Genomic DNA, 27,580 nt, shown 5'->3' on the forward strand with positions numbered 1-27,580 from the left:
AAGGCAAGGAATAACAGTGAGCTTGCGACCAGCACACGTCACATAAAACAACTGTTATGCTCAGCCAAATTGCCAGTGCAAAGGCTGAGCATATAAAGGGTGATTCAGCCAATCCGAGAACTGCTGGTCAGCAGAGGCTGAAAGTGAAACCAAAGTGCTGATTCGTTGCTGTGCAGAGTCCACACAGCAGGAGCTGATGAGGAAGCCTGCAGCCAGTCAGAATCAAACTCTGGAGCGGAGCTTACGCCGGTCCTCACAGTAACTCCCCCACCCCCCCATCCCTTCAGGAGCGACTCCAGACGCTCCAGGGATGGTTTTGAGGGGTGTCTTCGGTGGAATGCCCGGACCAGACGAGAGGCGTTAAGTCGATCCCTGGGGATCTAGGAACGTTCCTAAGGCCCAAAGCCCTTCCAATGGACCAGGTACTGGATAGTGCCTCTAGATAGCCTGGAGTCCAGGATCATCTGAACCTTGAACTCTTGTTGTCCCTCCACCAGTACAGGTTCTGGAGGAGATGCAGGAACATGAGATCTGAGATCCTGTACAAAGGGCTTCAGTAGGGACATATGGAAGACCAACGGGATCTTCATAGAAACTGAAAGCCGGTATGGCACCGAATTGACCCTCTCAATGATAGGAAAAGGTCCAATGAATCTGGGGGATAGCTTCACCATAGGTGTTTTTAACTTGATGTTTTTGGTAGCAAGCCATACCTTGTCACCGGGATTATAGGCTGGTATCTCACGATGATGCTGGTCTGCATGCCTTTTTTGCGTGTATACCGCTTTCTGAAGATTGTTCTGAATCTTCCTCCATAACTCCTGAAGTTGCTGAATCTGATTATCCACGGCTGGAAATCCGGATGCGGCTCCTGATGAAGGAAAAGCAGAAGGATGAAAGCCATAATTAACGAAGAATGGTGATTTTTGGGATGAGTCGCTCTGTAAATTATTATGGGAGAATTCTGCCCAGGGCAAGAGGTCTTACATATCGTCTTGAGTGTCCGAGATGAAACAAAGAATTTATTGTTCCAAGGACTGGTTAGTCCGCTCTGTTTGTCCATTAAACTGGGGGTGATAGGTGGTGGAAGTGTGTAAGGACACTCCAAGTTGTTGGCAGAAGGCCCTCCAGAATTGAGAACCCCGATCCAAAATTATTACTTGAGGGACTCCATGGAGTCGGAATAATTCCAGAATGAATACCTCTGAAAGTTTTTAGCTTCATTAGGTAAGCCTTTAAGAGGGATAAAGTGGGCTTGTTTGGAGAATCTATCCATGACCACCAAGATCATGGTCATGCCCTTAGATAAGGGCAGCTGCAGCACAAAGTCCATAGAGATGTGAGTCCAAGGCCTTTCTGGAATCGGAAGAGGTTGTAATAACCCTGTAGAACGATTCCTGGGTGTTTTGGTCCGGGCGCAGACAGGGCAAGAAGAGACGAAGCTCTTGGAAGCATCCTTCCGAATCACAGGCCACCAGAATTTCCATTCCAGTAAATCGATGGTCCTCCTTTCTCCAGGATGACCTAAGCTTTTGGAACTATGACCCCACTCCAAGACTTTTTGTTGAAAGGCTGGAGAAACGAAAAGACTTCCCTTGGGACCTTGAGACCATCTGGGATTAAGGATTGATCCTGAATAATGTCTTCTAGAGAGTCGAGGTGATGTGAGCCGGAGGATGAATGGGTTCTTCGCGGTCCTCTGTTGTGTCGTCGACCAGGAATTGTCGAGAATGGGCATCCACTTTATATTCTTTGTTCCTGGTAGATAAGAGATAATAAAGTTGAAATGAGAGAAAAATAATGACTACCGCGCCTGTCGTGACCCCAGTTGATGAGCGCCCTCTATGTACAAGAGATTTTTGTGATCGGTGAGGATTGTCACTGGATTTTCGGTACCCTCCAGCAAGTGTCTCCTTCCTTCCTGCAAAGCCATCTTTATGGCTAAAAGTTCTCGGTTACCCATGTCATAATTCCGCTCGGCTGGGGAGAATCCTTTGGAGAAGAATGCGCAAGGATGCAATCTGGACTTTGGGTTTTTCCGCTGAGATAGTACCACTCCTGCCCCCACATCAGATGTGTCTACCTCTAGGGTAAAGGGTAAACCGGGATCCGGGTGTACCAGCACTGGAGCCGAAGCGAAAGCTGTCTTTAGTCTGTCAAATGCATCTTCTGCTTCCGCAGACCATTGAGAAGGATCCGCTTCTTTCTTGGTTAATGCGGAGATAGGCACCAGGATGGATGAAAAGTTCTGTATAAATTGGCGGTAATAATTTGCAAAGCCTAGAAACCGCTGAACAGCTTTCAAGCTGAGGGGGTGTGGCCATTCCAGAATGGCTTTGACTTTGGTTGGATCCGTGGCTAATCCAGTATCTGAGATGACATATCCCAAGAAAGAGATACTGGATTGATGGAATTGGCATTTCTCTAATTTAGCGAAGAGATGATTCTCCGCAACCATCTTAGAACTTGCTTTTGATGGATGCTCTTGTAGTGATCTAGCGAAGATCAGTATATCATCCAGGTATACGATGACGTATATGTTGAGGAGATCCCTAAAGATCTCATTCACAAAGTTCTGAAATACCGCTGGAGCATTGCAAAGTCGAATGGCATAACAAGATACTCGTAGTGTCCATCACGCGTATTGAAAGCTGTCTTCCACTCATCACCCTGATGAATTCTCACCAAATTATAGGCTCCTAGCAAGCCCAATTTTGTGAAAATAGAGGCTCCTTCCAACCTGTCAAAGAGTTCAGAAATTAGTCGTAATGGATTTGGATTCTTTATCGTGATTTTGTTGAGTCCTCGGTAGTCAATGCACGGACGCACTGTTTCATCTTTCTTTTAAACGAAGAAAAATCCTGCACCAGCTGGAGAAGAAGACTTCCATATGAATCCCCTCTGAAGGTTTTCATGAATGTATTCCTTCATGGAGCGGTTCTTCGGAGGTGACAGCGGATAAGAACACCGACCCAGGCAAAAGATCAATGGGACAGTCGAATGACCGATGTGGAGGCAGCTCCTCGGACTGAACTTTGTTGCAATACGTCGCAAAAAGAGGAGTAGATACTAGGTAGGTCGGTTTTCTCTTCAGACGGCACTGAAGCAGTAGCCAGCGTTTAGGGAGGAACGGAACAGTTCTTTAGGCATCGTGAACTCCAATTGACTGAAGGAAAACCTAATTTCCTCCCCTAGGCTTCAGAACCAAAAGGAACCTATCCTCTGCCAAAGGAGCTGAAGGCCTTGTGACTGGATACACCATCTGCACCATTTTGCAGCAGACTTCCCCGGGAAGCTTTCACGCCCTGCCGCTGTTATCTTCGATCTTTGGTGAACTTACAGGCCTGGTAGACGACAGAAATGAAACGTAACGCAAGCCAGGTTTCAAATCCTTTGTCTCAATGTATTACTCATAGGGTAATGACTTTTATACAGAAAAAATAAGATATTAGTTAGAAGCGTAACATAGGCGTAACATAGGCGTAACATAGGTATCCTAGGTGTGTCTTGGGCGTAGCTTTGATTAGAGGCGTGATTTAGGGGCAGGACATATTAGTGGCATGATTTTTGGGACGTGTCTCTCCCAATACAAGCAATGTCTGAATACATAGCTTATTCATTGTCTGTTATCAAAAGAGACCTTGAGTCTTTAGCAACTATATTACACTATTTTGCTTCTTGCTTAGAACCAGTTTATTGTATTCTAACTAAAACAGCAGGAGACTGTCCCTACAAAAAGTATCTTAGCAATATCCTGAGCAGGAAGAAAGGAAATGCAATTTGGCAGAAACTGAGTGCATTTAGGAATTATATTTCAGCAAACGACTGACTACAGAATCTTAACTAGTTATGATCAGACAAAATGGAAGCTTAACACAAGTGTAGATTCTGGCCTGACCTACTGGTCCTAACATTGACGAACCGAGACTCCACCCAATCCAAGAAAGGATTATGAAGTTGAAGTCACAGTAAACCCAGAATTACTGAAATATTGGAACAGTGGATTTCGTCCAGTCTAATCTTTTCTGTATGGTCCGTACCTGTCTCCGACTGTAGTGGAACCTTCTCTAAGGAAATTAATGCTGGTTGTAACAGTCTGCCATCTATCACTTCCAAAGCTACCGAAGATTTTTTTCTGCACCAACGGAATGCCTGGCTTCTCTGTGAAACTTTGGCCAATGAAATTATTGCCTGACCCGGAGTCCAGAAAGGCCCGTGTCTTGACCGCGAATTGTTCCCCGGTCAATATGATAGACAGCATCAACCTTGAAGGTAAACTAGAGGAGAAGTATGTAGTGTTCCGTGTGTGATTCTCCCTTGTCTCACTCGGATTTTGGCATTTCCAGCCTTATTGGGACAAAGGAGAGCCTGATGTCAAGCAAGACCGCAATACTGTATATACAAAGACAGGAGCTGTGTCTGCACTGCTTCTCGCTGGTCGGGAGGCTAGCATCCCTGAGTTGCAATGCCTCCTCTGGATCCAGGGAACAGTCGGTAATGGGATCTTGTGCAAAAGTATGAAGGGATCGTGTACCTCATTTGCGCTGAACCTTCTCGGCTCTTCTCTCCTGTAGGCGTAGGTCCATGCGGATAGATAGGGTGATGAGATCCTCTAAACCTGCAGGGCGTTCCAGCATGGTGAGTTCATCCTTGAGGTTCTCCGTAAGGCCTTGCCAAAATACAGCTACTAGTGCTTCGTTGTTCCATCCGGTTTCTGCGGCGATGGTCCAAAATTCCACTGTGTAGCGGGCCAGCGTTCGGCTGCCTTGAGAAAAATGTAGGAGAAAGGGGGAAGCCGTAACCTTACGTCCTGGAATGTCAAAGACCCTTCGGAACTCCCGGGTGAAGAGAGATTTGGCACTTGTGAGGTCCGATCTTAACTCACAGATAGGAGATGCCCACGCCAAAGCGTCATCAGTTAACAGGGACATGATGTACTGTATGCGACTTTTGAATGCTGAGACACAAAACGAGAAGGGGTAAGTTCAAATTGAATAATACACTGGTTTAGAAATCCCCGACAGATGGGGGGATCCCCGCCATAGTGATTCGGCATAGGAGTCGTGGTTCAGCAGTGACATGGTCAGAACTCGGTGTCGGGACAACCGCTGCTGGGGAACCAGGATTGAACGCTGCACGCTATAGCTGGTCTATGGTGGATTGCACCTGATCCATATGTTTGTCATTCTTAAATGTATACTATTGCAAATCAGTGAACAAGTTGGCGTGCAGAGTCAAATCTCGGCCTACCTCAGCGGGGTCCATGTTTGCGGGGCTGAGCATACTGTAACGGTGCTCACCACAGAATGGACTGAACCGCGAAACAAACACACAGTATGTGTTCCATCCAGGTGTAGCGTACGCATGTGCACCAGTTAAATGGAAAACATACTGTGTACCACGCATGCACACATATTCATATGCAATCCATATAGTATACATAGAGTGCACATGTGCACCGATGTTCCAACAAAGCAGCATATTGTTTAATTAATGCATCTATTTCTCACAGGTGAAACTGTACAAGAGACAGCCAAAGCATGTGAGTGGAATGAGATTGTATTATTTTTCCAAGGCTTTGTTATTTATATTATTTATGTATAATGCAATACATATTTAAAAAAATGAAACGCTGATGTTTAGTACAATAAACTGTGTCTGTTATCTGAGGTTTCCTAGTACTGAAAGAGTGTATGGCAGATAAAAATATCACTTGTGAGCACATTTGCAACACTGCCTTTCACCATTATTTCTTGGCATATAATGCTTCCACTTTAGCCAGGGATTCTGGGTAATGACATGCAAATGAGCACAGTGCTATGAGCTTATGTCTGCCATATTACACAGCTTTTCAGCACAGCCTGTTCAAGCTCATGTTTAGGTTTTAGTATTGTGACACTGTCTCTGTAGGTTGGAGAGGGGTTACACTATGCATACTTTCCAGCATGCAGGAGGTTAAACTTCTCTAGCTAAGCAATCTGCAATTGCATCTAGTTAAGTATACTAAACCCCTAATTGCAAAGGGGTTTAAAGGCAGTCAGTAAGCTGACATTGATGAAAGATTTTCCCCAACCAGGAAGGACACTGGTTGGTACAGTTCCCTCAGGCCTGCTGGGACCGCCTGGGACCCACACCCAGGAGCATGAGCCACAACCATGCTGAGGGAGTAGAGCTGTCCTGCCTGAAGCTGTCACAGTTCCAGAAGGATTCCCTGGTGTCTCCTTGGAAGAATTCCCAGGACCACAATTAAGGACAATATATACCTTGTACTATATAGTTCGTAGTATTTGGACTAGAAGTAGCCTAGCTAGCAGTCAGATAGTTAGACTGTCATATCTAGTTAGCCTCCCTACTGTGGAGTATGTTTTATTTTTATGATTTGGTTTTGCTTTAAAGGAACAGGGTGTCTACAATACTTTGGCTTAAATGTGGGGAAAGAAACCACCAAAGGGTTTGTTAAAGCCTCAAATACACCCCGTGGGCTCTTTCTGACCCTAACGTGAGGCCCTGTCCTGCCACTGTATGTATAAGTAGATTTTATTTGACTGATTTCAGGTTTAGTTTAGTATGAGTGACCATCCAAAAACAGGAGAGTCCCCTGAAAATAGACCAGCATTGAAGTGCCAAAGTGAACCAAACCTAAGAGAAGCCCCCGAGAAAAATATTGAAGCGCAATTGTTGGGCCCATGACAATTGTTAGGAGGAAAAAGCAGGTATGGACATGGGAGGAGGGAGGTATAAGGAGATAATGGGCCTGGAGCGGGGGTATATGGAGGTAATGGGCCTGGAGGGGTGTATAAGGGGTTAATAGGCATGGAAGGGTGGGGAGAATAGTGCATCCCTTGGATGGGCCTGCTGGAGACCCATGGAAGGGGGTCTCGGGATGGAGGGATGGAAGCCGGCAAAGGGGAAGGCCCTACAGGCCAACAAACTAAAGACAGCAACCAGCGAAGAGGAGGGTCTGCAGGAGGCACACAGAAGGGGGCTTGGGCCTAAAAGGGTAGCAGCCCACAGAGCAGAGGTGGGCCATACACGGTAGAGTCGCCAGCACAGGGGGGCCGAGGCCCTTGACTGACTGGGCCTGGGACAGTAGTCCTGGCTCTCCCCCTGTGTCCGCAGCTCTGCTGAAGAGGGAAACTAACTGTAATGTTTAGCCGGGTAAGGGTTACATACACAAGTGTTTGAGAACCCATGAATTACATAGAAAAATGTACTGGACTGCTACCTTAAAAGTTACTTTACTAAAAAGAAGCTGCTCTTTTGACTTGCATCTATTCATATAAATGTGTACACATTTCGTTAATGTAATGAAAAATATGGAATTAAAAGGACAAAGGGCATTCTGTTTGCATAGGCCTCCATTAGTCAATGGAACTCATTATTCTATTATCCTATTCATCAACCTTGAAATCCTTCATTGTCTGTAGACATGACCTCCAAGAACATGCAGGTGCAGCTCACACCACCTGCTGTTCTAGTGGAATAAACTGGGGTATATTTTGCTTTACTATGATATTATAAATGAATCATAGAATGTGGGGGGGGGGGGGGAGTCATACAATACCCATGTAGTGGTATTTGTATGTTCTGTATCTTCTGGTATTAACTTTTTGTTTGCCATACATTTTCTCTTGTTACCCCTTCAGTGCCAGAAAGATTGCTATAATACAACTGCTTTTCTAATCAGCGCCATAACTGGTTAATCAGTCAAGCATACTGCACTGCTTTATAAATGTACACTTCAAAAAGTCAACATTATCTAGAATAAGCAATGCTTTCCTCGCATTCTGTTTCCCTACAGGTTTGCATTGGCAATATTGGAGTTTAATGCATAGGTCCCTAGGTTCGAGACAGAAATCAAAACGGTAATTTACTCAGGAAAAAGTGCCACAGGAAATGAGGACCCTCCCTCTTATACATACTGGTCATATAGATGTATCAGTGATATAGGAGCTGGGAAAGGGGACTATGCAGATGATGCAAAGTAATGGAACATGATAAAAGAGCTAGTGACCTTGTTAAGCTATAAGGCTGAGCTCAGACAGGCTGCTACACTACCGCGCGTCTGCGTCCGCACGCCTCTGTCTGCTGGGCGATGTGTGCTCATCCCCGCAGACAGAACGACATGACTTGGAGGCGGGACTTACATAATCCATTTAATAATATAAAAAGAAACAAAGCATGTGTCTGTAATTGGCTGGCGAAGTACACGTGACGCGGCTGCCACCTGAAATTAAGTCAACGCTGCACTTCGCCGCCAGGAGTCCTTTCCAGTTTGAAAACTCCCACAGAACAAACAAAAAGAATGATGAACGTGCGCGCGCCTGTCGCGTAGCATCCCGTCTGATCGGGGCCTTAGGCCCCGTTCACACTGCGCACTTTGCGACATGCGCATTCATCACCGACCCCAGGCGGCCAATGGTAGTGTTCACTTTTGAAACTACCATTGGCTGCAAAGCACGGCGTCCACGCTGCTGCAGTCGCGGGAGTCTTTTGAAAGTGTGATTCCTGGCTGCAGCAGCGTGGCGTCAGTTTCAGCAGCCAATCAATGCATTGGCTGCAGAAAGTGAACAGAGTCTCGGCAGCTTCCTGCTCCAGTCACACACACACATATGCTTTTCTTTTATGTTTGTTTCATGTTTACACAGCCCCCCCCCCCACCCCCCGGCACCCGCTCTCTGCAGTATAATAATAATAATAATAATAATAAAAAAGGGGGAGGAACGGGGGACGTCACTCGCAACTCTCTGCCACGAAAACTTATCCTCCCCCCGTCCGCTCCCCCTGCTCGCTGCCCCGCTCCCGCATCATTCCGTCTGCTGGGGATGATCACACATCGCCCAGCAGACGGTGGCGCGGACTCGCACACACAGCATCGCGAAGTGCGCTGTGTGAACGGGGCCTAAGGCTGAGTCCCGCTGGCGCTGAGCGGGCGGTGCTTGGCGAGGTGACTTGCATTTATATATATATATATGCAAGTCCCTGCTCACGCGATGCGCCCGCGGGTATGCGCGTGCAAACACGCTCACCGGCGCTCAGCGCTTAGGTAAATACATTTTTTTAACTTTCCCGCTCGCTCAACTATTCGGCAATGCCGCCCCTCTCTCCGCGCGGGCGCGCGGGCGCGCGAGCAGACGCTGGACACTTGGCTCGCATGCTTTGAGCGCCAGTGGGGACTCAGCCTAAGACTGCTGAACGTCGTAGCATCCTGTCTGATCGGGGCCTAAGAGTGCTGAACGTCGTAGCATCCTGTCTGATCGGGGCCTAAGAGTGCTGAACGTCGTAGCATCCTGTCTGATCGGGGCCTCAGAGAGGTTAAGTGCGGCAACTTTGATCCCATTAAGAGAAATGTTACATTCTGCATTTAAATTATAGATGTCTAAAGGCAGAATAATCATTCTATAGTGAAGTACAGATGCAGCGGCCGATATTCGAAGAAATCATGGCGCCGTTTTCATATGCGCTGCTGTATTCCACGCGGCATTAACGCGGTCAAACGCCGCAGGCACACGTGTTTATCGCGGTTGCTTTGTTTGAATTTCATGGATTCTGTTTCATTGTGTGCAATGAAATTAATGAATTGCAATGTGTACAGTACTGTGCTACTGTGTCAATTTCAGGTGTTTAACACTAAAATGCCATTTTCTGCGCTCGCGTCTAAAGGCGGGACGGTTGGAAGAAATCACGCGCCATGACATGGGTATTCCGAGGTATACACCGCGTGAAATGTTCGAATAACGGCCGCTACATCTGTATGTACAATAACCAAGATATAAAGATATCAGCTGACATTTAGTAAAATATTATATGGATTTGGAGAAGCCAACAGGATTTCGAGTATATTTTAAGGGTGTTCACCTACATAAATTATATTATGATGCCACTATAGTAAGGTTTTACAGACATTACTTTGCAAACTTCTATAGGTCACAATTAAAGTCAGAATATGAATAGTCTCAAGAACAAGATGTCATGATATTAAACTTGAGAACGGTAATATAGTATGTCTATTAAAAAGGTAAACAATGTATCATTAAAAGGGTGAGAAATAAATGTACACTATTTACACAAGGATCCCATCTTGAAGCACTCAAAGACCTCACAGAATGAATAATTAAAATATAACTTTTAATAGATAATGATAAAAAGGGAGGGAAGGAGCGAAATCTATTATGTAGGGAGCTAAATACTTACAAAAGGATTAAATAATAGCTGTGACTGTAACGAAACGTAAAGCCCGGGTATGTATGCTGCATTCCTAGTCACAAGTAGTGTATAAGGTCCTCTGACTGGGCCCAACTATTTTGCCCGGCTGCCGGTCCTCTCGTTGCCGCCGGGCCCGGCTCTCCCCCAGCTGCGGGCCTCCCCGACTGTCCCCCGCTGAGCTTCTGAAACTGGCACGCGCTGGGCCTCTCTGACATCGGCGCGCGCCGGAAGCAAGCTGGGCTCAGCTTCTGGCACGCACCAGCATGCGAGAGAGGCCCGGCGCATGCCAGTGTCAGAAGCTCAGCGGGGGACAGTCGGGGAGGCCCGCAGCTGGGGGAGAGCCGGGCCCAGCGGCAACGAGAGGACTGACAGCTGGTCAAGGTAGTAGGGTGTTTTTTTTTAATATGTATTTGGGGATGGGTTTTTTTATATATATTTTTTTTTGGGGGGGGGGGGGGGGGTAAATATGCACCTGTATTTGGGGCGTGTGGGGTTTGGTATATATTTGGGGGTGGGATTTGGTATGTATTTGGGGGGGTGGGGGGTTGGGTTTGTATTTGGGGGGGTGGGGTTTGGTATGTATTTGGGGGGTGGGGGGTATTGGTATATATTTGGGGGTGGGGGTTTGGTATGTATTTGGAGGGTTGGTATGTATTTGGGGGGTGGGAGGTTGGGTATGTATTTGGGGGGGTGGGGGTTTGGTTTGTATTTGGGGTTTTTGGTATGTATTTGGGTGGGTGGGGGTTTGGTATTGGGTATAGATTTTTTATATGTAATTTGTGGGGGGGATTGTGTGTGTTGGGAGAGGGAGGAAGGAATGAGTGTGAGGAGGGAGGATTGAGTGAGAGTATGGTAATTGATGGTGGGGGAGAGTGAGAGGAGAGAGGGGGCTCGTGAGGTGTGAAATGGGGGGGCCTCACACGACTGCCGACACGGGGGGGGGGTCCCGGTCATAACTCTAGTCCTAGGCACTGTGAAACCTGTTGCGGCCTTGGTCCCATGGAACTTGTCCAAAGACCATTATACTCTGTCATTGACTATAACTTTAAATGAGTACCACACTGCTGTCTGAATCTAAGAAGCTCCATTCTAGCTGTATTAGATATCTGCGGTAATATGTGGCTAAGCCTGTTAGCTAGTAAAAGCCCTATCATACAGTTAATAAAGCTGCAGCATCCGTCTCTGAGACCTGTGTCTTAGTCGCGCTAGTGAGGTCATACTGACTGATGTCCCAGATACTCGATGCACGTTTCGTTCAGACAGAACTCCTTCGGGGGGTCTTTGAGTACTTCTACTAAACTGTAAAAAAAAACCTGCTGGGGACAGCCCAAAGAACCCCAGAGAACATTCACAACTGGGCTGACAGAGGAGATACGTTCTTGAGCACAAAGGCTGTGCTGAGATCAAGACACCCGGACACCACAGACCTGGAGGGCCATTTGCTTAAGGTACCGCTGAGACTTTGGGGTGGTAGGCTGGTAAGGACCTTTTCCTCGCAGTCTTGTAAGATAGGGACTAGGGAAGTAAGTTAGCCCTTACACAGGGATAGGGGTTTGTTTCTTTTTTATATTTTTGTTTGCTGTGCATTGTTGAAAGGGACAGGCTCAATAAAGCCATGTTTTAATTTCCCAAAACTGTCTCCTTGTGTGTACGTCTGCACCTCCCTCTTACAGAGCCCATGTACTATTATATCTCTGTGCCCAGGACATACTTGAAAAGAGAGGTATTGTAACTCTCAATGTATTACTTCCTGGTAAAACATTTGATAAATAAATAATAGGGCACCAATATTTTGTTTAATGCCCTGCAATATGGGAGGCAAAATCCACTGACACCGGCTCATCGTTTATATGTATATTTGCACAAATAGATATGTTATATAATTATTTTACAAATTAAAGACAAACAGATTTTAATATGTAAGCAAACAATTGTTTTAGTCACTATTTTGACAGCTGATAAGTCTGGTCTAAGCTTGTTTGGTACAGGGTTTGCTATTAAAGGTATTTAACTGTGTAGCTGAGGCACATAAAACTAACCTGACATTGCTGCAGGCAAAAACTTGGATCAAAACTAAAGCAGACAAACTATTTATCAATGTGGCTGTCAGCAGAATGACTAAACATGTGGAGAAATGTCTCAAATTCCACGTAATTATTTGATCATACTCTCTCTGCCTTCCCATTAAATCTAAGATCACAATACAGTAAATGTGGCTCAGTGAAGGTGTGTGATTTTCATAGTTACACAATCTCCCACCAAGATAAACACATTCTCCAAGATGAACATTTGAATCTAAGGCCGCGCTTATTGTGCGGTCACGCGACCGATGACGTCACCTGTCGCCATCAGCAAGTGATTACGTTGTCGTGTCGCCGGCACTGTAAGCGCAGCCTTAATGTGATGCCTTAGGATGGTATTCTGACCTCCTTTGTGCTACCTCTCTCCTGACCGCTCTACGTTTCCCCGGAGTTGCACAGCCAGCTGCTCACACAACACAAATCCACGGTGTTTTGTCATTTCTTAGATCAGGAGAATCTCTCTATTAATCTTCATAGTTTGTGTGTTGGAGGAGTCACGGTTTGTTTGTCCTGTGTGTGGGGTAGTGTTGTGTGTATTTGTAGCGGTTTGATCTGTATGTTCAGCTTTTTGCCAGACCAAGATAAAAGTAAGGCGTTTCTGTGGCAGGGAAATGTTTGATATTATAGCCCATAGCTATGATAAAAAGCTGTGCAATTTCACAGGGCACATTCTGGAGACAGAAGACTATGGGCCAGAAGGTGTCTTATGGAATAGCGCAGCTATTTATATATATAGTCATATATAGGACTATGTGCCCTTTTGCTTTATCTTATGTAACTATTATTATATATGGTATGTTATCTTGCCCTCTTAACACAAATAAAGATGAAAGCTTTTGAATGCTGCAGAAAGCGCGATGTTTATGTGAGCAATACATTTATTTTGATATTTACAAGATTTTGGAGAGCTGCCATTTTGTTTTATCCTGTCCTCCATTTGAAGGTGAAGGATGCAGAACTGAAAGTGGAAGTTGTAATGGTCTAGAGCAGCGGTGCACAAACTGTGGGGCGCGCCCCCTTGGGGGGGCGCAAGATTATGTAGGGGGGGCGCGGGCTGCGTGCGGGGAAACCTGGGGGCGGGCAGAGCTGTGCACGGGCGGCCAGAAGCTCCATGCTGCTGCTTCTATGTGTCTGTGTCTTGCACAGGGGGCGGGGCCTGCAGAGGAAGCGGGGCCAGAAGCTCTGTGCTGCTGCTTCTATGTGTCTGTGTCTTGCAGAGGGGGCGGGGCTTCTCTCTGCACACAGACAGCCCCTCCTTCTCTTCCTGTCTGCTTCCTGCACCAGTTTTCAGCAGCATGGGGGTTTGGGGGATCGGAGCATGTCGCCCCCCCAGGAGAAAGTGTGTGTGTGTGTATTGAGTTTGTGTGTGGGGGGTGGGATTGAGTTTGTGTGTGTGGGGGGATTGTGTGTGTGGGGGGGGATTGTGTGTGGGGGGGATTGTGTGTGTGTGGGGGGATTGAATGTGTGTGTGTGGGGGGATTGAGTGTGTGTGTGGGGGGATTGTGTGTGGGGGGGATTGAGTGTGTGTGTGTGTGTGGGGGGGGGATTGTGTGTGTATGGGTATTGAGTGTGTGTGGTGATTTGTGTGTGTGTGGGGGGGGTTGAGTGTGTGTGTGTGGGGGGGATTAGTTGTGTGTGTGGGGGGGGATTGAGTGTGGGGGGGGATTGAGTGTGTGTGGGGATTGAGTGTGTGTGTGTGGGGGGATTGTGTGTGTGTGTGTGTGGGGGGGGGGGGATTGTGTGTGTGTGTGGGGGGGGGGATTGTGTGTGTGTGGGGATTGAGTGTGTGTGGGGATTGAGTGTGTGTGTGTGTGTGTGGGGATTGTGTGTGGGGGGGGATTGTGTGTGTGTGTGGGGGGGGGGGGATTGTGTGTGTGTGTGTGGGGGGGGGGGATTGAGTGTGTGAGTATGTGGGATTGAGTGTGTGGTGTGTGTGTGTGTGTGGGGGGGAGGGATTGAGTGTGTGTGGGGGGGGGATTGAGTGTGTGTGTGTGTGTGTGTGTGTGTGTGGTGATTGAGTATGTGGTGAGTGTGTGTATGTGGTGATTGATTGAGAGAGTGTGTTGTAATGCAGTGGTGCGCAAACTGGGGGGGGGCAATGAGGCGCAAGATTATTTAGGGGGGCGCAGGCGGCGTGCGACGAAAACTGGGTGCGTGGGCCGGCAGACGCTGTGCGCGAGGGGCGGCCAAGAAGATGTGCACGGGCGGGCAGCCGAAGATGTGTGTGGGTGGCTGAACAGGGTAGTGCAGGTGGCGGCAACGTGATGGTGTGTGTGTGAGCGCACGCGCAGGGGCTTCGGAAGTACGGGGAGGAGCACGCCCGAGCACGGTGAAGTCAAACGCCCCTCCCGGTGTCTGCCCTGCAATAGCGCTGTGTTGCTGCTCTCCTCCGCTGGCAGCCTGCTTCGCTGCGATCCTCTGCAAGTGAGAGGGTCGGCTGCCATTATATCACTCATACTATGAATGTACAGAAATAATGTAAAAAAACTGAAAACGGGGAAAAATAAATAATACTGTAGATAGGAGTTTGGATGACAATGGGGATAGCAAGATAAAAAGCATGGAGGGGAAGGTAGAAACAAAAAGGGGGGGGGGAGAGGGAAGGGAGGTAGCAAAGAGGTGGATGAATGCTCCCCCAAAAGATTGCCTTTGTGCACGTACGCTCTCCCAAGCTTGGCGCTTGGGGAGACAAACAAAATTGACTTTGTGCGCTCAGCAGCAGTCAATACACACACACAGCCACACACAGCCACACACAGCCACACACACAAATAGCCCCGATCAACGCTTGCAAAATTATGCAGGACCCCCGGTGCTCATGCTTGGAGAGTTGGTGATGTCACCGCTCTCAGCGGCAGCGTGGACGCAGCCTAATTTTGCAAGCGCAAGCTGTTGAAATATGTAAGTATTTAAACATATTTGGATTTATATTGTATACCGTTTAATAAAGGGTTTTTTTTTTTTTTCATGTGATTTTGATTACATCAGGCAGGGGGGGCCCCGAGAAATGTTATGGATGAAAAGGGGGGCTCGGCATAAAAAGTTTGCTCACCCCTGGTCTAGATGTCGCAATACTGTTAATGCGTTCTGTTAAATGCTTCTGCGGAGGAAAGTAAGTGCTGTGTGCTGTGAAAAGGGCAAAATGAAGAGAGCATGCATTAAAATGGTCTGGAGAATGGTCCGCTGCTTGAAATGATGGAATATTCCAGTTCAACAAAGTGCAGAGACAAGATCCAATGTTGTGACCGGAGAAAAAATGTCAGCATTGAAATAGAAAAATCAGCAGCATCCAGAGGGATATTAAAACTCTTGTGTAAAAATGACCACTTCTTATTAGAAGTGACTGCAGTTACCACTGAAACAATAGTTCAGTGGCGTTGGCAAGATCAACATGAAAAAAAAAGTATATTCGGGTCTCCTGGACAGCAACTAGCAACGTACGCACGTGTAACAAGAAGGGCACATAATATTCAGAAATCATTCAGAATAAGCAACAAAAAAAGTAATGATCTATAATTCTATATGACTAGTGAATGGATTTTAAAAATGTGCATAAATTCAAGAACATGCATAACCCCTTTTATAATCTGAGCCACGATTGCTATAATTCCTAATAAACAGTGACCATACAAAATAGGTATAATTTTTCCAGTTGTCAGGTTACCTTTTTATGACAATAAAAGATAGTTGACAAAGCAAAACTATAGGTACTTAATTGTAAAAAGGAGAAACAATAGAAACCATATTAAAGCTGCAGACCAAGCTATATCCTACGTGTGTGTTCCTTTAAATAAATCCGTTCTGTACTATGAGAAAATACTTGTAGTATTTTTTTAAACAACTCTGAATTACATTTTGAATGTATTAAAATGTAACAAGCATTTTTTGTTTCTATAGCAGCCATTTACAAAGTCACATTCCCTTCCCCTACTGAAATGGGCTCTGGCACACCCCTTTTGGAGCCCTGCCCTCTCTCTAGCAGTGCACCAATTGTATCTAGTGACTGTCTGGTCACACGATCTTTCCCACAGAACTTTCCATCTTTTATCCTCTTCTGCTGCACTGACAACCATTTAGTGAACCCCCGAGCCGAATCTTCACCGATCGATCACAGGAGAATGGATCGATCGGCAACTGAGCTAATTACTTATCATTGTGTGGATTGTATTGATGCACATATTTAGGGGCAGTCTCTGCTAATCAATATTAGTGATGGCATCTAAAGTTGGATTACTGCTGAATACATGCTACAACAATACAGCAAAGTGCATTAACTGAAGAGGGTTCAGTAATATTTAACTGAATGGTGCTGTACCATCAATTCATGAGGGAATTAGCAAAAATATTCAAAGAGCACCTTATTCATTTTGGTTATCCTTGATCTGTGGGGATAATTGCATGTTATATGGCGTAAATATTTACTTCCACGTTACCATGACAACAGTATATTATTTATCAATCTTCATGGTAATTATACTACACACTGTTGTGTGTATGAACTCATTACGGATTAAAATTCAAGTAGACTATTACCGAACTGTAATAACACATTGTGGCCTAAAAAGCTATCCTATAGTCTCACTTCCACTGTATGTTTTATCTAATAAAAAAAAGAGCAAAAACCAATGTACGTTTTGTGTGTGACACAAGCAACATTAAAACCAAACCAGAATGTTTCATGAAGAACAAAAAAATGATACATTACATTACAGGTGCCAGGTTATTCCATCCTTACAGTGCTAGTCTGTGCCCTTGTGTTTATTTGGCGGGGCAGGTATCTTACATGAACAAGGTGGGTCCCTCTGAGATCACCCGCAGTTCCCCGACCGCTGGATTTCCAAGATATTCACTGGTGCAGTTAGCCGCAACTAAATCGTTTATGGATTCCTATTGGATTGCCATTTAAATAACTTCAAGAAACACCAGGAATTATACAGGTGTATACAAGTGGCTATGTACTTATTGTATTGTATTGTATGTCTTTATTTATATAGCGCCATTAATGTACATAGCGCTTCACAGTAGTAATACATGGGATAATCAAATAAATAACAGATAATATAAATAACAGATCATGGGAATAAGTGCTTTAGACATAAAAGTAACATTTTGGAAGAGGAGTCCCTGCCCCGAGGTCTAATTGGTAGGTAGGTAGAACGTACAGAGACAGTAGGAGGGAGTTCTGGTAAGTGCGTCTGCAGGGGGCCAAGCTTTATGTATCGTGTTCAGAATATCCACAGTGCTATTCATATGCTTCTTTTTCAAGTGTGTCTTAAGGTGGGTCTTAAAGGTGGATAGAGAGGGTGCTAGTCGGGTACTGAGGGGAAGGGCATTCCAGAGGTGTGGGGCAGAAAGTGAGAAAGGTTTAAGGCGGGAGAGGGCTTTAGATACAAAGGGGGTAGAAAGAAGACATCCTTGAGAAGAACGCAAGAGTCTGGATGGTGCATAACGAGAAATTAGGGATGAGATGTAAGGAGGGGCAGAAGAGTGTAAAGCTTTAAAAGTGAGGAGAAGAATGGAATGTGAGATGCGGGATTTGATCGGAAGCCAGGAGAGGGTTTTCATGAGGGGAGATGCTGAGACAGATCTAGGAAAGAGTAGAGTGATTCTGGCAGCAGCGTTTAGGATAGATTGTAGGGGAGACAGGTGAGAGGCAGGAAGGCCGGACAGCAGGAGGTTACAGTAATCAAGACGGGAGAGAATGAGGGCCTGAGTCAGAGTTTTAGCAGTCGAGCAACAGAGGAAAGGGCGTATCTTTGTTATATTGCGGAGGAAAAAGCGACAAGTTTTGTAAAATGTTTTGTGAATGTGAGGGGCGAATGTGAGAGAGGAGTCGAGTGTGACCCCTAGGCAGCGTGCTTGGGCTACTGGGTGAATGATTGTAGTTCCAACAGTAATGTGGAAGGAGGTAGTAGGGTCAGGTTTGGGAGGAAGTATGAGGAGCTCTGTTTTAGCCATGTTGAGTTTAAGGCGGCGTGAATTATTTCACGCATTATTACTCACTGGGCACTTTTTGTGTTGTATTTATAATTAGCAGTAATATTTCTTACGGTTCACCCTGTGCTCCCCTATTTTTTTGTGTTTCTGTCCTTGGCAGCCCAGGCAGCGGCCTCCGTCTCCCCCACCAGACCGCCTATAGAGGGCACAAACAGAAGGGATGGAGTGACTGTGGGCTGCGATGATCGGGACCCCACAGGGTTAGCAAGTGGAGCAGAGGCAGCAGCACCAGCTAGCTGATCTGTGCAAGGTCTCGCACAATGTGTTTGTTCCCAGGAGGAGGGTCCGGTGCCATTTCGGTGGCTGCGTGTGGGTAAAGAGTTCTCCGGGGGTCTCTGCAGCTCCTAAACAGCGCTGGGTGGCGTCAGCAGGCAGGAGGCTTGCAGTTCAGTGCAGGTCCCTCAATAAGGCCCAAGCCATTCTCCCTGTTACTTCAGTGAGAACTGGGGCCATGCAGAGACTCTTACTAAGCCGCCTGTATCTCCTCAGCAGCCACAGCAACTGCTAGTAGGGAGTTGGATTTTAGTGAGGAAGTTGATGAGTTTATTAAAGCTATTTCTTCTGTAGGTTCTGACTTCTAGCTCTTTGGACTGACAGCTACAGCTACAGCGGCCGTTATTCAAACACTTCACGCACTATGTATGTAGTCCTCTGAGGACCTGGCTACATGTACCTCGGAATACCCATGTCATGACGCGGGATTTCTTCCAACCGTACCGCCTTAAGACGCGAGTGCAGAAAATTTCATTTTGGAGTTCTGGTTTTTAAACACCTTAAATTGACACAGTAGCACAGTGCTGCACACATTGCAATTCATTCATTTCATTCACCCAAAGAAACAGAATCCATGAAATTCAAAAAAAGCAATCGCGATAAGCGCGGGTGCCTGGGGCGATTGGCCGCGTTCATGCCGCGTGGAGTAAAGCAGAGCACACAAAATCGGCGCCGTGATTTGTTTGAATAACATCCGCTGCAGCTGTACAGGCAGCGAGCTGCCTGCTGTGCTTCATGTATCTGTGGGGAGCTGCGTCCGGATGCATCAGTGAGACAGGTATGTTGGTAAGATGACCAGCTCGGGTTTTTTTCACTGAGTTAAGTAAATTATTTAGTCCGCAGGTAGGTAACAGGTTTTCGATCTCAGGGAGAGTATTTCCTAATGTGCCATCAGCATAGGTAACGGGCAAGTGGCTATTTTAGAGCCTTCTCCTGCAGCTGCACCAACTAAGGCCTCGCTCAGACAGGCTGCTACGTCCACACGCTTGCATGCGCGCCTCCGCCGCGCGCTCCTGCAGCCCTGCGATCTGCGCTCAAACTGCAGGAGTTGGGTCACGGCTTTTGGGGGTTGTGGCGAGGGGGGGGGGGAGTAACGAACACGTCACAGAGCTGATTCGCCTTTATTGGCTGAACCAGCTCACATGACGCAACTGCAACCCCAAATTTCAATTTGGGTTGTGGCGGCAAAATGTTGCAGCGTCAACGCTGTAGTTTGCTGCCTCAAGCAGTTTCCAGTGTGACAACTGTCATCCACTAGACTCAAAGAGTGACGATTGTGCGCGCGCACGTAAGCACGCACACGTCTCAACGCAGCCTGTCTGAGCGAGGCCTTAGAGAGCGTGGGGAGTCCGGGCACAAGTTATAGGGATGCATATACTGTATAATAACATTGAATCCCCAGGGGATGTAATTGCCCTTATCGGTTAAAGAAAATATATGGAAAGGGAAATGTGTTCCTCTCCTAACATTGATCCCTGAAGGGAAGAACCCCTTTACTAAAGGGGAGAGGAGGTTGGGAGGTAAATGTGAGCACGCTAATAAGAAGTTTGGGATGTTTGGAAACTGGCTACGGGGTTCACTATTTTAGTGTCAAGTAATTTAAACAATTTCAACTGTTTTTAAGCAAATAACACATGTATGCATTGTTTTATTGTATTGATTTTATGTACTTAAACACCTTTTCGTGTCCCAGTGGTTTAATATATATATTTGTATGTTTCTTCACATAATATCAATACTTTTACTATAATTGCTTTGGTTTTTCCCAATGGCTATAAGTATTCAGTGTTATGTTAAGTCTTTTTTTCCATAGTAACAACTTCACAATTTACTACATATGACAATATACTGTACATTGAGAATCTCTTCCCTTATTGAAATAATTATTTTCATTCTTGTTTCAATATAATGTTGTTAATGTATTATATTTTGGGTTTAATATGCAATTCCCCTTAGAGGTACTATACTAAATACTCTTCTTTAATATATTAAATATGATGTCTTCAATATACCTAACAAAGATGGAGGGTGGGGCTATATCAACTTCAAATAGACCAATGGTAGCTTTCAGCTGCTGAGGTGCTTACTCCCTGACAAGTGACCTTAGTGTTGCTGAATGCATAGGAGGAATTTGTTGTATGAATCCATAGCAGGTCTAGTAGAACCCAGACTGACATCACTGTGAGTTGGAGCTCGAACGGCACACCAGCACGGACATACCAAAGAGGAACTTACTAGTTGATTTCAGAATTGTTTTGAACCTTTTTGAGTGCATTTTGACACTTTTGAATAAATTACATTTATTTTATGCTGTCTACATTGTTCTGCTGTCTGCGCTTGTTCCCCTCAGATCATATGTGTATGTATATATTATAAATTAAAAGTGGGGTGGTAATGGGTTTTGTTTTTTTTTCTTTATCACAGCTTTCTGTAGGGTTGGCCTGCCAAGCTAGGGGAGCCCAAGAAGCAAGAACGTTTGTTGGTAAGATTATTCCCTCTGTTGTATAACTCTGCTATCCTGTATAGTAGCAGCTAGAGCATACTGTAGGTGTGCAACCCTTTTTTCAATGTAGGCACAGGTGTGGCAAAGGAGAAGTGAAATTCGCCACACCATGTAAAAATTTCACCCATCATCAATTCCCCACCCATCATTATCATCATATTCCCCCCCCCCCCCCAATATCATCATCATCTCCTCAAACCAAATTGTGTTTCTTCTTACCTAATCTCCTGGCAGACAGCACCGGAACCTGGCCCTGCAGGAGTCTCTGGCGCCGGCACCGCCGGTGTGTGGGCTCCGCCCCCACTGTTCTCTGATTGGTCATCCTCTCCTCCACTCAGCACTTGCCTCCTCACTGCTCCCGGCCACCGGCCGCAGCCCGCCCCCTCAGCACCAGCGCTTCCATCGGCCGCCCCTGCTGACTCCGAACTCGCGCTTGCACACGCCGTCAGTAAAAAGTTTATTTTACTGTGGGAGCTGGCAAACGTAAATTTGCTAGATTTTCACGGCCAATTTGCCACTTGTGGAGATTGGCGACAGGGTTACCCACTTCTGAGCTAGAGTTACTAGCCACAGCTGCTGCTGGGCTCTGAACCAGGGCCGGGCAGCCGTGGTCTTGTTCTTCCAATATAAAGTGTCCATGGTCTCTATTTAGTGCCGGAGTTCACTCGCCAAGACCTGTAGTGGGTGCAGCATGTATAACTTTTCTATAACAAAGCAATAAAGCATCAATATGGTTATCAGTATCTATGATATGGTGATATGCGAAAAACAGATAGTGATGAGGATAAAAGTTGTTAGAACATCTGGCAAGTTGCATAGACGTATGAAATAACACTGAAAGAGGTACTGCTAGGAGTCTCTTAGAAAGTCAAGCTAAAGACGTGGAGATGGGCATGAGCAAGCTGCAAATGTTCATCAAAATACATACTGTTCCAGAGAAACCCAAGCACAATGGGAGAAGCAGACCTAAACTAATCATGTTACAAGTGTGGGCAATCTCATCCACACGAGGCGTGCCCAGCAAAAGGTACAATTTGTACTGCCTGTGGCAAAATGAACCTATGAATGAACTTTTTGGCAGTGTGCAAATCCAATATAATAAAAGCTAACAAAAAATAAACTAGTGATTTCTAAATGTAAACAGACCGTATGCTGTCTGGATAGAACCAACTGATGTTAAGGATGTTTTATTTATGGAACAGAAGCGACCTCTTATTTCAAAGATTGTTTGAAACTATCATGCACAAACATGAAAAAATCCAATGACTGTGGTCGTTGTGACTGAATATGCAAGTATCAATCTCAGAATTGTACACCGCACCATCCTAGGGCCTGATACATTTTGTGGCAAATACCCAGGGCTTCACTTGACATGGAGACACAGCAATAACAAGTGATGTGTGGTCGTACCCAAATCCAGACACGGGGAATTTGTGTTATGGGTTTTTCTAATGTAGCTATTAAGTTGGAGCACCATATAATTCCTACAATGGATGATATTCTACACAAACTCATAGGTGCATGTTTCTTTGTCACCAACTTGAACGTGATGAGCCCCAACAAATAACCACATTCTCAACCATTGTTTTGCTACTAAGCTGTAATTTGCTGTAATTTGGATTCTCACCTGCAGCAGAATTATTACTAAATGCTATCTGGCATACAGTCTGTCATGAATTCAAACTACAGCAATGATATTCTCATTTTTGAAGGTACACGAAGGGGCCAGGGGGCCGTGAAACATTGCTGTAGTTTGCACATATAGCAGTATGTGTCTGCTAACTTTTCCTTCCCTGGTGTGTTCTGTCATTTTGTCTGTATTGCTGCTTTTTTTATATATCCATTAATAAAGACATTTGATGAGACCAAAAGGAAAAAGTAAGTCTATCATTTCCTTTTCTTTTTTTTTTTGTTAGTACTGATCCAGTATGATGTTATCATTATTGTACAGTATGCATCTAGCGGTAAAGATGCAGCACTCTGGCATCTCCAAAACGTACATATTTTCACCTGGACAACGAAAACTTTTTCTAGATATTTTGATGGTAGATTGTTGCATTAAGTGCCGGTAGGGGTCTATTTTCTATTCTATAAAAAGTATTCGTTGAACGCGTTCGCACCCATTCCAACGTTAACTCCTGTTGACTTGAATGGGAGTTAAAACTGGAATAGGTGCGTTAACGGGTACCAGTACTTGACACATGTGAAGCTAAGTTTTAGGTGCAATTTGTCTTTTTGGCTTACAAATTTCAGCTCTAGCTTTTTATTACCTTCCTTCTTTTATCTTTGGTAGCTTTTCTGTACATCTGCGTTGCCCCAAAGGCGGACAGCCTGATGGGGCTCCCCTTTGCACAGGACCAGCGTGCTAAGGGCTAACATTTGTTTGTACTTTGTGGAACGTCAACCCCACCCACTTGAATGTTAATGAGCCAAGAGGACATAAAGAACTTTTTGTTCACAGCTGCATTGAAAATCAACCACCCCAGTGTACATCTGCGTTGCACCAGAGGCGGACAGCCTTTTGCGCACCCGAAGGGCAGCCTATCTAGGATATACTATACATTAACAACGTCCCAAGATTTTTTTCAATGTTTGAATCAAGTTTGGATAATTGGCTTGGCAAAGGGTGTTGTAGGCCCTGGTGATATTAAACCCCAGGTAGACTATGGAATTTGGTTGCCATTTAAAATTACGTTTTAGAGCAATCAACTTGACTGTATGTTTTGGAATAATGTTTAATGCCTCTGATTTATAGCTATTGACTTTAAATCCTGAGATGTTGAATTTTTCTAATAAGCTATACAAATTAGGAAGTGTAATTAAAGTCTTTATTACCGTCAATAGGATATCAGCAAAAATACCAGCTTTATACTCTTTATTAATAGAGAGATTCCTGGTGTGTTTTTGTCTTCCCTTGTTGTTAAGATAATGGCTCAATGTAAGGCAAAGAGCAGTGGCAACAGTGGACACCCCTGTCTTTTACCATTTTTTTATTGGTAAATAGCCTGAGCAGAAACCAGAGCTCTGAACCGTGACTGGGATGGGGAGCCATACAGGACTTCAACAAAGGTAAGGAAGTTGCTTTACAGACCATAAGCTTGTAACACATTGAATGTAAACCTCCAGTCAAATCTATTATTAAAAGCATCTTGAGAATTATAGAGGGATTGGATTTATAGATAAAACCTTAGCAATTCTTCTGACATTGTCAGGAGCGTGCCTATCAAGAATAAAGCCCACTTGGTCTAGGTGGATAAATCTTTGTAGGACCTTATTCATTCTTTGCGATAAAACTTTTGCAATTGTTTTTACGTCTATATTAATTAATGAGATAGATCTATAGTTTATACAGTTTGTCGGATCTTTGTCTGGTTTATGTATCAGTGCCTTGTTTGCCTTAAGCATTGCATTTACAAGACAGAGTGTTGCCTTTCATTAGATGGTGTGAGGATCGGGCGCAGGCTCTGCCCCCGTCAAGCTCCAGTCGCGTGATTGACTTCAGTTTCTCTTCTGCCTGTGGAGCAATCCTGCACCTGATTCACCAGTCCTGCTATTTAGGCTCAGTCTCTTCCTCCAGGAAGTTTGCTGATAATAAACCTTGTGATGTGTACTAGTCACATCCTGCATTGCCTGGTTCCCGTCTACTATCCAGCTCTCTCCAATCCTCAACCTCGGATTGCCTTCAACTATCATACATTCTGCTACCCTAACCCGTCTAACCATGACTACGAACCTGCACACTGGACGTGACCTCGCATTTCCAGGTCAATGTTTTCTAATCCCCACCTCGGCCTCGCGGCCCTGTCCGATTTGTGGCGAGCATCTGTTACAGTACGCTCAGCCCCGCAAACATGGACCCCACTGGGGTGGGTCGAGTTTATGGCCCTGTACGCCAGCTTATTTAATAAACTAAAACTATACCTGGACCGAAATGCATGGATCAACGCCAGGCCATCGTGCTGGTCGCACCGGCTCCATTATCACACACATCGGCAACTTCTGCCCCCACCACTGCGGTAGCAGCGGAACCAGTCACTTTCTCCCCATCGGGAAGCATGGCTTCCTACTCCCAACCGCTATGGCGGGGATCCACTCGGCTGTCGGGATTTTATCAACCAATGTTTGATTCAGTTCAAGTTATTACCCTCCCGCTTCCTATCTCAGTGCTCCCATATGGCATACATTATGTCTCTTCTGACGGATGAGGCCTGGGCCTCATCTATCTGGGAGAACAGACCGGACCTTACTAATGATCTGGCTTTATTCACTCAGGAACTCCGGCGGCTATTCGACACATCAGGACATAAAGTGACCGGCTCCTTTTCTCTTCTACACGTCTCACAGGGCTCTCGATTGGCGGCCCGCTACAGGATCGATTTCCGGACTCTCGCCGCAGAGACCGGATGGAATAACGAGACACTCACTACGGTCTTTTGGCAGTTCTGGCAGGGCCTCTCCGAAAGCCTTAAGGACGAACTTTCTGCGTTTGAACGACCAGAGGAGCTAGAGGATCTCATCGCCCTTTGCATCCGCATGGATCAGCGTCTGCAGGAATGGAGACCTTACTCGGTAGCTTCCATTCCTGATGATTTCCCGGAACCAGAGAAACTGATGCAACTGGGAGGTAATAGGCTCTCGTCCAGCGAGAAACTCTGCAGGAGAACTACAGGACTCTGCAAGTACTGCAGCCTTGCTGGACATCATGCCCTCCGATGTCCCAATAATCGGGAAACGCCATTTCCAGTGAGATCCGGGAGAGTCACACTGAGAACTATTTGCCCTTCTCCTTTGGACCTACCAACTAGTCTCCTTTCCGTGGAGTTGCTCGTAGAATCATTCGTGGTCATGACACAGGCCTTCCTGGACTCTGGATCAGGTGGCAATTTCATAGATCAGGCCTTCGCCGAGAGGCACCGATTCCCTCTTATCAAGAAGCTGGTCCCAATTGGATCAGAAGCAATCTATGGTAGGCCGTTACAGCTGGCGTTCATCTCCCGGGAGATTGTCCAGTTACGTTTGAGGATGGGCAAAGATCATATAGAGGAGATTCGCTTGGACGTCATCCACTCGCCATCCATTGACGTCAGTCTGGGCTTACCCTGGCTTCAATGGCATAACCCCCTACTGAATTGGACGGCATCTCGACTTGCATGCTGGAGCACCAGTTGTAAGAAGAACTGCACAGAGGTGTCCCAGACTCTGTCCAGTATCGTCCTACCACCCAAAGATACCCCGTTTATCCTACTAAACGCCTACACCAATTATGGGGACGTCTTCGACAAGGCCTAGCCTAAGGAGTTGCCGCCACATCAACCCTTCCATTGTCCCATCGAGCTGCTGCCCGGCTCAGTGCCCCCCAGAGGTTGCTCTTACCCACTGTCCCTTCCAAAGACTTGTGCCATGAAGGCGTATATCCAGGAGAATCTGCAGAGATGCTTCATCAGGAAGTCGTCCTCCCCTGCTGGTGTCGGCTTCTTCGTCGTGGAAAAAAAAGGACGGATTGCCCCGCCTATGCATCCACTATTGTTGACTGAATAAAATTACAGTCAAGAATCATTATCTGCTGCCTCTCATCTCCGAGTTCTTTGACCGGTTGCAGGGAGCATGCATCTTCACGGAACTCAGCTTACGAGGAGCGTATAACCTGGATTCTTCAAGGCAACGAGTGGAAGAAGAGAATTTAACACTCGAGATGGACATTACGAGTATATGGTTATGCCATTCGGTCTGTGTAATACTCTGGCCATCTTCCAGAGATTTGTCAACTAAATCTTTCAGGACCTGTTGGACAAATTGGTCATAGTCTACCTGGACGACATTCTCATCTTCTCGAAGGAGGCGCACGAACACACGGATCACATCAAACAGTCCTACGATGCCCAAGAGAGAATCGCTTGTACGCCAAGTTAGAGAAATGTCAATTGCACCAGACGAGTACCTCCTTCCTGTGGTACATAATCTCAGCTACAGGATTGGCAATGGATCCGGCAAAGGTATATCCCCAGCAATAAAGCACATCCCTACAAATCATCCTCACACATTCTCTTTCTATCCATGCTTCTCCTTCTTGCTTCTGGGGATATCTCTCCCAATCTTGGTCCCTGCCTTATTCCTACATGCGCTCGTCCTCGCCTGCCAATTGCAACCTCTACTCCTTCTGGTGTCAACCCCTCAAACCTCATACCCATCCCCTGCCACCCTCCCTTTCTCCTGTGCCCTTTGGAATGCTCGCTCCCTTTCTAACAAGTTCCTCTCTGTACATGACTTTTTTCTCTCTCACTCTCTGCTCCTATTTGCTATAACTGAGACCTGGCTCACTCAGTCTGACTCTGCTCTGGAAGCTGCCCTCTCCTATGATGGCCTTTCCTTCTCCCACAATCCGCGCCCTGATGGTAGGGGTGGAGGCGTGGGTCTCCTGCTCTCCTCTCTCTGCCGTTACCGAACCCTTCCTATTCCTCCATCTCTTGCTTTTCCCTCCTTTGAGGCTCACACTGTCCAGATCTTCTCTCCTCTCCCTGTC

The sequence above is a fragment of the Ascaphus truei genome, chromosome 8, assembly GCF_040206685.1.
Source record: "Ascaphus truei isolate aAscTru1 chromosome 8, aAscTru1.hap1, whole genome shotgun sequence".
NCBI lineage: Eukaryota > Metazoa > Chordata > Amphibia > Anura > Ascaphidae > Ascaphus > Ascaphus truei.